Source organism: Mytilus galloprovincialis, chromosome 6 (assembly GCF_965363235.1).
Source record: "Mytilus galloprovincialis chromosome 6, xbMytGall1.hap1.1, whole genome shotgun sequence".
Taxonomy (NCBI): Eukaryota; Metazoa; Mollusca; class Bivalvia; order Mytilida; family Mytilidae; genus Mytilus; species Mytilus galloprovincialis.
The window spans coordinates 42,175,668-42,190,056 of record NC_134843.1 but is presented as its reverse complement, the minus strand read 5'-3'; the positions used below and the strand labels follow the sequence as shown (position 1 = coordinate 42,190,056).

At 33.0% G+C, this 14,389-nt stretch overlaps 1 long non-coding RNA gene and 1 pseudogene across 3 annotated transcripts; one reads left to right on the top strand and one right to left on the bottom strand.

Annotated features, from left to right (window-relative positions):
• Positions 1–13,334, top strand: part of LOC143079615 (lysosomal phospholipase A and acyltransferase-like) — a 28,052-nt pseudogene extending 14,718 nt beyond the window's left edge.
• Positions 30–1,921, bottom strand: LOC143079616 (uncharacterized). 3 transcript variants are annotated; one of them, XR_012979444.1, is made up of 3 exons: positions 1,837–1,921; positions 1,286–1,415; positions 30–184 (listed from the first exon to the last, which is right to left on the bottom strand). It is a non-coding gene; the product is annotated as an uncharacterized LOC143079616 (long non-coding RNA). The 3 variants fall into 3 exon arrangements; XR_012979445.1 differs by having other exon boundaries at positions 1,699–1,900; XR_012979446.1 differs by having other exon boundaries at positions 1,758–1,900.
• Positions 13,335–14,389: the final 1,055 nt, after the last annotated feature.

The following is a 14,389-nucleotide window of genomic DNA, read 5'->3' as shown; positions in this document are numbered from 1 at the left end:
TACCAATCTTGTATAATAAATAAATAAACCAACAAAATGTAAAATTTGTTTTTAAATGACATAAATTTGATACTTTTTGAAGAGTCATTTTATGATGTTTCTTTATAGTATCCTCTGATTCAGAATCGACTTGCAGATACACTGAATAAAGACAGGCCTCATACTGACCCATGATGTTTTTTTTCTAAAAAAAAAAACACATTTTTGATTGAAAAGATCAAAAATCGTTTTTGAATTTTATGATGTATTAATAGCCACATGATTTCTATCAAATTAGACTTTTTTTGTAAATTTGTAACCTTCTGAATATAATGCATTTATTATTATCATTATTATCATTCTTATCTTTCAGATGTGACAGATGGGATTTACAGTAGTAAGTATCAAATAAAAGTATGTCTGACAGCTTGTCAGATTTAGGTACATCATTCAGTGTTATTCCAATTGGTTAACAACACCCAGGCTACACAATGTATGGCTAATGTAGGTATATGATGTATCTCGAACACAAAAAATGCATTTGTTATTTCGTTGCGACAAGTCGTTAGAAATTCAAGTAAAGGTTACAGCTTGTGACGTTGAAATCATCCCTTCGTAATTTTTACGGACGCCATCACGAGTTGGTTGACCGTTATGAAATAATCGTTTAACAAATGATATTGGATATGTTCCTTACGTCGAAACTATAATCCCATTCCCTTTCATGAATGTGACCTACAGAAATAGACTATTAACCGGATTTTTTATAACATAAGCAATACGATGGGTACAACATATGGAGCAGGATCTGCTTACCCTTCCGGAGCACCTGAGATCACCCTAAGTTTTTGGTGGGGTTCGTGTTGCGTATTCTTTAGTTTTCTATGATGTGTCATGTGTTCTATTTTTTGTCTGTTTGTCTTTTTCGGTTTTAACCATGGCGTAGTCATTTTTTTTTTCGATGTAAAAGTTTGACTGTCTCTCTGGTATCTTTCGTCCGTCCTTTACATCGAAGTGAAACTGATTTAAGCCATGGTAAAAAGATAAAGGACGACGTGGTATAACCAAATGAAATATAATATTATTACGTAAGTATTTCTGTATTGGTCCGAGGCTGGCTGTATTGGCCGGAGGCGAAGCCGAAGGCCAATACAGCTGGTCGAGGACCAATAACAAGGCCAATACAGCTGGTCGAGGACCAATAACAAGGCCAATACAGAAATACACGTAATAGTATCTTTATTAATTAACTGCAGTGTTACAATATTTTTTTTTATTTTATATCACAAGAGATAAACATTTTTACCCTTGAAGTGCAACAATCCAAATCTCAGTTTCTTTTTATAAATAAGATGCAATATCTAATGATCTGGTGTCGTTTCCAAGTTTCTTCAGCCTTTTCTCATCTGATGATTTTTTTCTACCCATTCCAGTCACTATAAAGTATTACAACTTAAATGTAGACGCAACACATAAATAGTAATTGGAAAGGTACTGCCATTTCATGTGTTATGCAGTTTTAAACTAATTGAATATATTTAAAAAAACATATATATATATAATAATGTAGGAGTTGAAAATGATAAAACTGTCCATAATGCAAATGATCAAAGAACGAATATTTGCACAATTACAGAATGCATATGCCTGGTTCGGGTTTAAAAATAAATGAGTTTACAAAACATTAGAAGCGAAAGTAAACAGTAAATCGATTTGTACCATCGTGAAATGAGGTTGTCAATAAATGAACTTTGTGATAATCTACTCGTTCCCCAGACCTGAAATAATTCTATTGTCTGCTTTCAAAATGCCTTTTAGATGAATGTGACCGTCTTTAGCATGAAGTGTATGCCATACTAAACGTTTCAGCATGTTTATGGTGAGTAGGTCAAATGTAGGTGAAAACTGCGTCTTCCAAACATCTTTTTATTTTCAGTTTGTGTTTATCGTGATTTTCAATCTAAAATCAAGAGACGTTTCGAAATCCTGTATTGGCCGGATCAAACCTCGGCCAATACAGAAAAAAAATCGATATTGACCGAGTTATTCTGTATTGGACGAGTTTACCCTTTAGATTGCATAGGCAGTTTTCATCATATTAAGTCCAATAATAGTTTATTTAATTAATAATGTTTAATATAATGCAATGCGACCCTTCATTACTTTATTTCCTTCACATTTTAACTGAAATACGAATGTTTAAGTTGTGTATACATAAATGCCCAATATAGAAACAGATTTTTTTCCGTTATACTCTTTTTATTTGATACTATAATTTCAAATTCGAATTCAAACTGTATTGTCATAAATCCACATATTTTTTTTATAATTAAACAACAAAACGTATAATTAAAATCAATAAGAAAACATGTATGCGTATGATAATCAAACTAGTTAATGTAGCATAATAATTGATAATTCAACAAGTCCCTTACCCTTACTAATGCTTGATTTAGAGATAAACTCATCATAGATACCAGAACTAAATTTTATATATACGCCAGACGCGCGTTTCGTCTACAAAAGACTCATCAGTGACGAAGCACTAATAGAGAAGCTAGTATCCTTTCTACCTGATTTTGTGTTGACGGACAGATAATAAATTTAATGTTTACATTATCATTTAGGTTCTCAAACTTTTGAATTTAATTTGCTAAATCATTTGTTTTAATAAAAGCTAGTCTTATGATTAAGTTTTTGTTAATGGTAAGAACATCATCAATATACCTCCATGTGAAAATAAATAAGGTAGCTTCTTTGATCTTTTTTTTAAACATAGTCTATGGGAAATCTGACGCATATGAAAAACGAGAAAGGTCAGGCAATAAAGGTGCAAAGTTGGTTCATAATAGAATCTACAACGGTCTTGAAAATTTTAGTTCCTAATTCAACAACTCATGGCAATAAGAACTCCAACATACAGAACACTTGAACTTCTGTGTAGTATTTTTTTTTTTAATTTTCGGGCCAATTTTTTTTTAAAGAATATGCTTATTATATATTCAATCATAATAAACTTGAGAGTATGTTACACAGGAAAGTTATTATTTTGAATTATGATATCATTCGGTGTGTTGTAGCCGCTAAATTTAAGAGCATGAAAAATCACCTTCCGCAGAAATGCATGCTAAATGATGTTAAAATCATCAGCAATTATAGTCGCCGTCACGTAAAATTGGCACCATGTTTTTTGTTAAATTTTTTTTAAATATCAGCCGCGTTTACTCAAGATGATGTTTTTCTTTTAGCGGAAGTAAAATCCTGTCCAAATATCCACTACTGTCCTACCTTTTATTGTGTTTGCACTGTATAATCCTGACCTTCACATTTTTCAAGATTATTTACATTGTATAACCGCCATCTTGGTTTCTATGAGGGTCCCTTATTCCATAACATTCGTTACTCTCCGGTAATATCATTGTCATTGATGTCATTGATGATACAATTTCCCGCGCTTTTTATGTAAAGATGACGAAAAGCTCCGAGAGACACAAGAAAATGAAGAGCACGTGGAACTCCACGGCAACACTTCCGGTAATAACAATGTCGGATTCCACCATACAAATCAATCTTGAATTATGTGAAGGTCAGGATTATACAGTGCAAACACAATAAAAGGTAGGACAGTAGTTGATTTTTGGAATGATATTTCATTCCGCTAATTGAAAAACATGATCTTAGTAAACGCGGTCGATATTTAAGAAAATTTTGACAAAAAACATGGTGCCAATTTTACTTGACGGCGACTATACATAACCAGAGGATTGTAATTATGTGGAACAGTCACAGTCATGTCAGAGGATTTTTCTATGGTACATTTTGTATTCATCTATATGAAGGTATTACAACGGTTATCTATTGTTAAATATTTACGATGTATTGGTTGTGGTGTATCTATAGAACAGACTGGTTTTGAAAATAAAGCGAAATTTTAGATATTACGTATTTGTGACGAATGACGTTGTTGGTAATGATAGCATCCATCGATTCCTTTATTTGTAAAATATATTGATATGATCCGTAGTCAAGTGCATAATCTCTCAAATGATTTAGAAGTTCTACAATCAGTGATAAGAGAGTGGTACAAAGGTAATGTGATCCCAGTAGATATCCAAACTTAAGTGTATTTTTTTCAATTTACTTCTGTAAAAAAAGTTTTCTTTCTTTGCAGCATCTTACTTTTCACATATTGTTGATGCCATGGTGCAATGGGGATATCAGAAAAACGTATCAATAAGAGGTGCTCCATACGACTTCAGAAAAACTCCGAGTAAGTGTTATAAATTCATTAAACCTTTGCATAGAATCAAACAAGACGGTTGCACAAGGTTGGAATTTGTTGGTGTAAAATTATCAATATTCGTGTGCGATTTTATTCCTAGTACAGGGCGCCGAATGGGACTCTTGTGGTTTTGTACTTGAAATTCAATTTTGTACGTACAAAAGTTAGTTTTGTTCAATAAAAATGAGTTCAGTTTAACAAAATTTGTAACATACTGCAATTTAAAATTTTGTCATACAAAATTATCTTTCAGTGGACAAAAGTTACTTTTGTCATCATCAAATTGAAATTCTCATAAAACAAGCCTGTATCACATAGTTTTGAATGATTTTGTTATGACAGAATTGAATTTTGTACAAAACCACATTCCTAGTGCCGTCAACCAATGATTAAAAGAGTCACTGGGTCGATGTCTCTGCTGGTGGACATTTTGTCCCCGAGGACATCATCCGCCCAATAGCAAAACTACAATTGCATGAATTTACGAAGATAAAACAGGAAACTGGCTCGGACGTCGTCCAGTATAAAAAGGTCCGAAACAGACGTCACCATGGACACGGTGTCGTCTGATACGGCAGGTGTCCTCTCATCACCTGACATGACAAATATCTCAAGCATGACTCATTCAGATCATCGTCCTAGTGACAACAGCAATATTACACATATACAGCCATGTTCAGTTCTCCTTAAAGACATTTTGGTTTTTGATGACACAGTACAACACTGTCGCATTTCGAAATGTGAGACCAAAGGCTGCAAAACTTGTGCAATTTTAATTACAGATGCTGAATTCACTAGCACTTTGACAAAGAAGTCATATTTTACCAGAAGTTACGATGATCTGAATTGTAAATCAATAAATGTCGTCTTCGAATTAGAGTGCAACCTTTGTGGATTGGTATACGTCGGTGAAACGAAAGGAAGGCTAATCAAACGTATGTGCTGTCATAGATCAGACATTAATCTCAATGCTAACGACATTCTTTACCATCATTTCAATCAGCCCGATCATTTCATCGTTTCTATGACAGTTCGCATTATCGAAAAGATATACCATAGCTCTACCTATCCTAATCTTTCAACGACTCTCCGTGGACAAAAAGAAGACTACTGGATTAGACAATTGGGAACTGCGACACCTTATGGTTGCAATGACAAAATTGATGGTATAGGTATTCTATCTAGTCCTTCGTGTAACTCGGTGAATGTGATGAATATTTTCAACTCGACTCCTCGACGTAGACGCAGTCATGGTCATCGTCATTATACATCACCTTCTCTGCATGATCTATTAATGACTTGCTGCCATTTATACAAAAGCCATTAGGTATAATTCATAACATTCGCACGAAACTTTATTCATTACCCCTTTCAAAACTTCATTCTCTGTTCGATTTATGTTTTGAATCCACTGTTACAAACCCTCATTCAAACCAATACAAAATAACAGCTATAATTTCGGATATTGCAAGTCACAGACTTTTTAAACCAGTCCGCATTGGCAAAGATGAAAAAGAGAAAAGATCTTTCCTTAATCTTTCCTTTGTCAACAACGGTATCGATGGCGTAAACTTAGGCAATATCCTTCATCATAAATTAGTTCAATCGAAAATACCTCCTTATTTCAAAGACCAGTCGGTACCAATCATTTCTTATACCTATACCAAACCTATTGCAACTAAAATTTTCAATTACAAACAAGTTTTGCAAGTCTAAACCTCCTGATTGCACTTGTGCTAGTTCCCAATTCACATATAATCCAGCTGGCCAAGTATTTACCGGTGACCTCAACATTGTTAATAACACTTCTCTACGAAATGTGTTATCGAAAGGTCCGAAATATCGTGAGCCTAAATCCATCAATTGGAAATACAACTTTAAAATTTTGATGGATTCAGTTGAGGATTATGCCAGGCAATGGGCTAAGCACGAGAAGGAAGACGTAGACACTCTTTCCGAACAGATTAAGGTAGTGAGGTCGTTGAAACAAATCAGAATTAAGAAACTGAATGGGTCTATCAATGCTAATGCTACGTCAATCTGTAAAGACCCAAATGTTGCAAAACACCTATCCTACCTCCATGATAAATATGTTGTCGTCCCCGCAGATAAAGCCCCACACAACATGGTTTTTGAGTGTAAAACTCATTACATTAACTGCTTGATAAACGAATTAGGTATTGACAATTCACTTGGAAACTCAACATATACCCTCACGACACTTACCAAAGAGGAAATCCTGGATAATCATAAGTCTGTTCTGTGTTCCTTTGGAATTTCAACCAAAGATGAAGAACTGGATCTTCCATCACTGTATTGGATACCTAAACTACATAAGTGTCCTTACAAACAAAGGTATATTGCTGGGTCTTCCAAGTGCTCCACGAAACCTCTTTCTAAATCATTAACATCTATTTTATCAACAATCAATGAGGGGCTTCAAAGTTATTGTGAAACTGCCTATTCTAGAGGGGGCGTGAATCAGATGTGGATACTTAAAAATTCTAAAGATCTTTTAGAGTACATACAATCTAACTGTCTTTCATCTTGAAACAGTATTAAAACATTTGACTGTTCTACTCTTTACACAAGTATTCTACATTTCAAACTAAGAGACAAATTGAAAGAGTTGGTATTGCTTTGCTACATAAAAAAGAATTGCCAACGTAGATACAAGTATCTTGTTTTAGGGAGGGATAAATCCTACTTTGTAAAGGATCACTCTGATTCAAACAAAAAATTCTCTGAAACTGATATTATCAAGATGCTTGATTTCTTGATTGACAACATATTTGTTATGTTCGGAGGACGTGTTTTTCAACAGACTGTCGGCATTCCAATGGGAACAAACTGTGCCCTCTACTTGCCGACTTGTTTCTTTATTATTATGAGGCTGATTTCATGCAGGAACTACTTAGGAAGAAAGATAAGAAGTTAGCAATATCCTTTAACTCTACTTTCCGCTATATAGATGATGTTCTTTCACTAAATAATTCAAAATTTGGTGACTATGTGGAACGCATCTATCCCATCGAGCTAGATATAAAGGATACTACAGATACAGGTAAGTCGGCCTCATATCTTGACTTACATCTAGAAATTGACAATGAGGGTCGGTTAAAAACAAATCGTTACGACAAAAGAGATGATTTCAGCTTTCCAATTGTGAACTTTCCATTTCTAAGTAGCAACATTCCAGCAGCACCTGCATACGGGGTATATATCTCCCAATTGATACGATATTCCCAGAGTGGTCCTTTAAAAAGTAGGATTTATCCCTCCCTAAAATTGTATCTACGTTGGCCATTCTTTTTTATGAAGCAAAGCAATACCAACTCAATTTGTCTCTTAGTTTGGAGTGTGGAATACTTGTGTAAAGAGTAGAAAAGTCAAATGTTTAAAAACTGTTACAAGATGAAAGAGAGTTATATTGTATGTACTCTAAAAGATCTTTGGAATTTTTAAGTATCCACATCTGATTAACGCCCCCTCTAGAATAGGCAGTTTCACAATAACTTTGAAGCCCATCTTTGATTGCTGATAAAATAGATGTCAATAATTTAGAAAGAGGTTTCGTGGAGCACTTTGAAGACCCAGCAATATACCGTTGTTTGTAAGTACACTTATGTAGTTTAGGTATCCAATACAGTGATGGAAGATCCAGTTCTTCGTCTTTGGTTGAAATTCCAAAGGAACACAGAACAGACCTATGATTATTCAGGATTTCCTCTTTGGTAAGTGTCCTAACCGTATTTTAATTTTACCATCGATCAAAAGTTCTTATTTCCATACATACACATCAAAATAATGCGTTTGAAAGAGATTTGGAAATCCCATTGTTCTAGTCCTGAATAAGGTTGAAAGTCTTTACTGTATTTCAATTTCACCATCCATCAAAAGTTCTTATTTCCATACATACACATCAAAAGAATGCGTTTGAAAGATAACTAAAATAGCGCAAAACTTTGTTTTATTATCCTAAAAATATTTCATCTCACAATAAAATACAGAAACCAACCTTTTTTCAAATGTCAATTTTACAATTCGAGACTATGCAGTTGTCATGATATTTAACATCAATGTTATCAGAAAAACTAAACCGGAAAAAAGAAATCTGTTATTGAATCAGAAAATATGTACTGTGAAGACATAAATCATGTAAACTTTTATCTTTATAAAGTAAAATTTGATATCTTTCAATTTAGGATTTTTGGTTATTGTTAATGTTTTATGTAAAGAAAGTATTATACGAATTTTAGCAGAGCTAGTGATATATCTATTTCTTTTAATGCATACAGGTAATCTTTAAAATTCTTACATACAACAATAAAATAATTATGGACAGAAATTATCCAGTCAAAAGACGCGAGTTATCGTGAATGGATGGAACACGAAGTACCAAGTCAGGAATATGACAGTTGTTATCCATTCGATTGATGTGATTGAGTTTAGGATTTTTCCATTTGCTTATGGACTTTCTGTTTTAAATTTACCTCGGTTTCGGTGATTTTTGCTTTTTTAATTTTGAGTATACCAAAATAAAAATGGATCGGCGATTACCTTTTATATTCTGTGCATCTTTTCAGATGAATTTGCTGATTTTTACAAGAATTTCAGAGTTTTGATTGAGGACACCTATGCCACAAACAACAATACAAAAGTATTTTTACTTTTACATGGGTAACCCTATTATATTATACTTTCTCAATCACCAACCACAGTCATGGAAAGATAAATTTATTCAGTCATTTATATCATTAGCTGGTGTATGGGGAGGATCTGTTAAACCACTAAGTCTCTTAGCTTCAGGTAAGCAATTTATATATGTTACAGGTGGTAGATATGAAGCTCAATAAAATGTTTATACGATATATTTTCTTAAATGATTTGGTGTTAAAAGACCTGATATTTATAGATCACATCAGTCTACTTTTTGCTTTTCTATAAATTCCAATAATGAATACATTTAACATATTGTAGTAATTAAACACTTTTTCCGCCCTAAATACTTAAGTTTTTAGCAAATTCTCAATTTGATATAACTTGATTGTTTCTGGACGAGCTCCCGTTTGCTTTAAAGACTTTGTAAATAAAGCATCATAAAAAAGAGCATACTTTATTTTACCAATATACAAACAGATAAAGTCACAATCAAAAAGGATAGCAAACTAATTTTTTTTCATAGTTTACAAAAAAGTCCAGTGAATTGAATCCAAAAGGTTTAGTATAGTTTATACCAATAGCCTTTCCACGGATAGATTTTAATTCAACAGTATTAACAATTCCCGATGGACAATATGTTTTGTAGTAAGTATGTTTGTAAAAAATAATTTATCTACTGAGGAGTGTAGGGGACATTATATACAATCCACAGGGTAATAACACCGAATGAAACAACTTTAATGAGTTCTGTTCTCTGAGTTTCTCACTATTAATACCGAACAAGACAGAAGGTTATAGGAAACTTATTTTAGATAATCTTAATGGTCCCAGTAGACAGAATAAACAGAATAAAAAAGGATGTATGACCAACAGTCATGACTTTTTTTACTTATAAACTCATCATAGATACCAGGATTAATGAGTTATACGTTGCTTCCTTAAATATGACAAAACTAAAGCTACCTCACATAATTGATATATATACTAGTATTAGATTAATACATTGTAGGCGATAACATGGGTATTCCCTGGGTTTATCCATTAGAAGTAAGACACGTACAGCGATCCATGCCAAGCACTGCTTGGCTAATGCCATCTGATAAGTTTTGGGGAAAAGATGAAATCCTTGTTGAGAGACCAGGAAAGAATTACACAGTTTATGATTATAAGCAATTTTTCATGGATATTAATTACACGGACGCGTGGTACATGAGAAAGGATACCGCAAATCTTGTCAGATCACTGACTCCCCCTGGTGTGGAAGTTCATTGTCTCCATGGGTACAACGTTCCAACGGCAGGAAAGCTAGTTTATACAGACGATACGTGGCCAGATAAGCAACCAAAAATCACAATAGATAATGGAGATGGTACAGTAAATATCCGAAGTCTAATGGGATGCTTACTCTGGCAAGGGAAACAACTAAAGAAGATTTATCATCATCAAGTCAAAGGGGCTGACCATATGGAGATCCTGAAAAATGAGGATGTTATAGCTTATTTAAAGAAAATCTTAACAAGAGGTCACAAGTCACCTACTCCAAGTTCATGGTGGCTTTTGTGGTGGTTTTGGGCCACCATCAAACATATTGCACATCTTATTTCGTTACCTTTTATCTATCTTTTACCTTTTGTTGTCATTTTGCTGCCAATTTTGTTATGGCTAAGATGTTTTGGTTTTCCCTTTGGTAACTTACGTCCTTTTGGTTAACACGTCGGTGTTTGAACGTCAAGATATAATTAATTTGGATCAGTCAATGAAGAATCACTTTGTTTGTTGAAACCAATATTATTTTTACAGAGCCTCTGTTTATAGACTTTAAAAATAATAATTTAATGGTCCAAAATTGGTCACGTCATGGAAAAGAGGGACGAAAGATACCAAAGGGACAGTCTAACTCATAAATCCAAAACAAACTGACAACTCCATGGCCAAAAATGAAAAAGACAAACAAACAGCAGCACACACGACACAACATAGAAAACCAAAGAATAAACAACACGAACCCCACCAAAAGTGGAACTTATAAATGATAGAAAGGTTTTCAGTTGCATATAGATGTATTATCCGAAGCCGTGTTTCTCTTTATTTTTTATAAATAATATCCCCTTTTAAATTATCTGAACAGATATAATGACAATGTTTTTAAGTAATTTTGGTTACTTTTATGTAATTTTGGGTGCTTTTAAGTAATTTTGGGTGCTTATTACCATCAACTTTGCGAAACAAAGTATATTCACCTGCTACTGTTTAGTATTTTATAACTATTTTCTTTGGGGAAACTGCACAGACATTAGGACTACAGTATCATCTAAATTTTAAACACGAAGAAGACATGGCAAAATATAACGTCTGTATGGTATTTGATAATTATTTTTTTAAAAGATTTTATAACCATGGTTGTATTTTTCATTATGCCCTCCTCTTTTTATAAAATTGATTATTTAAGTATTTGTATCATGTGTCGTCTTGCACTTTTGCTAACAGATAATATATTCCAGCACTTTTTTGCAAATGAATGTGGGTCTGAATTTGTGGTCTTCATTTTTGTATATTTTTTGTGCCCATTATCCTCAATTCTTTTTTTTTTTACCAGGTTATCATGCTCTATTCTGGTTTGTTTGTTCTGTCTTCTGCACGTTTTACCCATTATTCCCTTCTTGTAAAACCCATTAGTACCCTCATGCATTACTTGTATTCGTTTGTCTTCGGTTTTTTTTAAATTTAAACTGATCAGTTGGTATGTATGTTGCTTCAAAGAAAGCAATGATAGAAATTCTGATTTGTTACATAGTTGTAATAGAAGTACTTGTAAATTTTATTGTACTTTACAATGAAACAGCTGATATTTATATTGATTGCGTGAAAATAATTACAAAAATATTACTGATTTCATTCATCAACTTACCAGTGAATTGCCAGTTAACAGTGAAACAACTCTGGAAAAAAATATATTTTCTCTTTCCTAAAATGCATAATTTTCTTGTGTTATGTTGTTTTAGTTCTAGGTGGCATTATGTTTTCTGTCTGTGCGTCCGTTTCTCGGTCTGTCCGTCTGTGTCGCTTCAGGTTAACGTTTTTGAACAAGGTTTTTTTTATGAAGATGAAGTCCAATCGCCTTGAAACGTAGTACACATGTTCCCTATGTTATGATCTTTTTGATTATGAGCCAAATCAGAGTTTTGATCCCCCATTTCAAGGTTCACTGATCATAGAAAATGATAGTGGGAGGGGAGTTCCGTGTACTATGGACACTTTCTTGTTTTGTGTTGCTTTCTTTTATATATATCAGTAATATCATGTATATAAACTATCCAATTAAAAAACCACATATAAAACTGTTCGGAAGGGACACTTTATTTCCTAAACGGGAAAAGGACAAGAAAGAAAATTACTTAAAAACATACAGCTCCTTCAAATACTGTATACTAGTAAATAATTGTAACTGATTACCTATGACTTATTTATTCAAAACCAATGATATAGCCATTTCCATTTTGATAACTTCGTTTAAAGTGGTTAAAACATATATGTGGTGTAGTACCATAAAAAATTGAAACTTGCTGGTAGGAAAGGAAAATCTAGATGACAGAGTTTTTTTTAACTTCAATACTGAAGAGGATAAAAATATGTACTTTTAAATTGCCAATCACATGAGGATCTAAAGCATTCTATATTTATTGATATATTGTATCTTAAATTCATCATGAATCATTCCTATATAAGTGGGAGTTTTGGCTAGCCATACAACCAGGCAAAATTAACCATTTTTCTGAACATGTCCTGTACAAAGTATGGCAGTTGTTATCGAACAGTTGTTTTCTATGTATGTTTGCATTTGTTATTGTAAAAGTTGCAATTCAGTGTTTCTGTTGTTCCTCTGTTTTTCACTTATTATTGGTGTGTTTCCCTCGCTTTTTTCTTCTCTCAATTGATTTATGACTTTTCAACACCGGTATACTACTGTTGCCTTCATATCATTTAAAATTTGTCTGATGAAGAAAAAAATTATCACTTTTTAATTGAAAATATTGATTATATTATTATTGTTGGCGAAACCTGGGATAATATTTTCACAATGAGAAATAGTATCATTAATTGCTCTTTGTTGTATTTTATATATAAATTGGTTTACATATATATCTTAATAGTCTCTCATATATCTTTAAGAATGGCACATACATGCATTTTACTTGTTTTATATATCTTTATTTATATATATATTGAGGTTAAGCGATTGGTACTGTAGTGTATCAAAGGTGTGAGTTCGAATCCCGCTGAGGGACGGACAAAAATTTGTCAGTAGAAAAATCTAACTCTAGCACTGTTTGGTGTACTTTCAGAATTATATGTATCTTGTTTCAAATATATGTTGTATGTGGTGCAACTTGAATAAACTATTGGATCTGAATCTGAATCTTTATTTCAATGAAATTATACGTTACTCATTTTGTTAATTAATTTGATATAAACGTCCAAGAGAAAAAAAACAATGGTTCTATAAACTTGATATGGAAATGGGGATTTTTTCAAACAGACAACACAGCGTCACAGGCGCAAAAATTTGGCAGGGTTAAAATGTTCAGCTAGATATCAGCCGTAACCCTAAACCTCTAGCCAATGTAGATAAACACACAGCAATACTAACAGTTAAACTCAGTTAGTTAGAATTCCTAGTTCGATTTCAGAATAGGTAACAAAATAATCTAAGCAAAATGAAAATGATAAATGAATTAACAAAGGACTACTAGCAGTTACTGACGTACAAGCTTCAGACCTCAATTAAACTGACTGAAAGATCACGTCCTTATAACTGTAAAAGCAGAAATTTTCGTGGGGGATTTAATTTCGTTTATTTCGTGCATAAGAATTATCCACGAAATTAAAACCCCAACGAAAATTTAACTATAGAATTACATTATTTCATGATCTGACAAAATCTTATAGAAATTATATAATAGATGAACATAAATGCATACAATGAAATAAATAGTTTAATTGATTAGACATCGATATTCAAAGATTTTCTATAAGTCAGATGATAATCCTAATCCTTTGTTTGTACAGTAATTATTAATGATCAAGAACTGTCAATCAATGCCATTTAACAAGCCAATGCAACTGTAATGCTCTCAAGACCGTAATGCCCTCAAGACCGTAATGCCCTCAAGTTGTAATACATTTATCACACAATCATTGTCCTTAAAACATCAAAGGTGTGTAAATGCCAATTAGCATGTGCAAGTTACACCACTTGATAAGTGCTCACTGTAACTGTAACTATGAAATGCAATTATTGATTTTCTCAATGAAAATCAAGCACCATCCCTCTCGTTAGAGGTTTAGTATCATACTTTTTTAAAATATATAAGAAGAACATAACCCGTAGCATGCCAACAACTGGTTTTATAATAAATGTGTTTATTTCCGATGCAAAGACCCTATGAGTGATCGAATCAATATCAA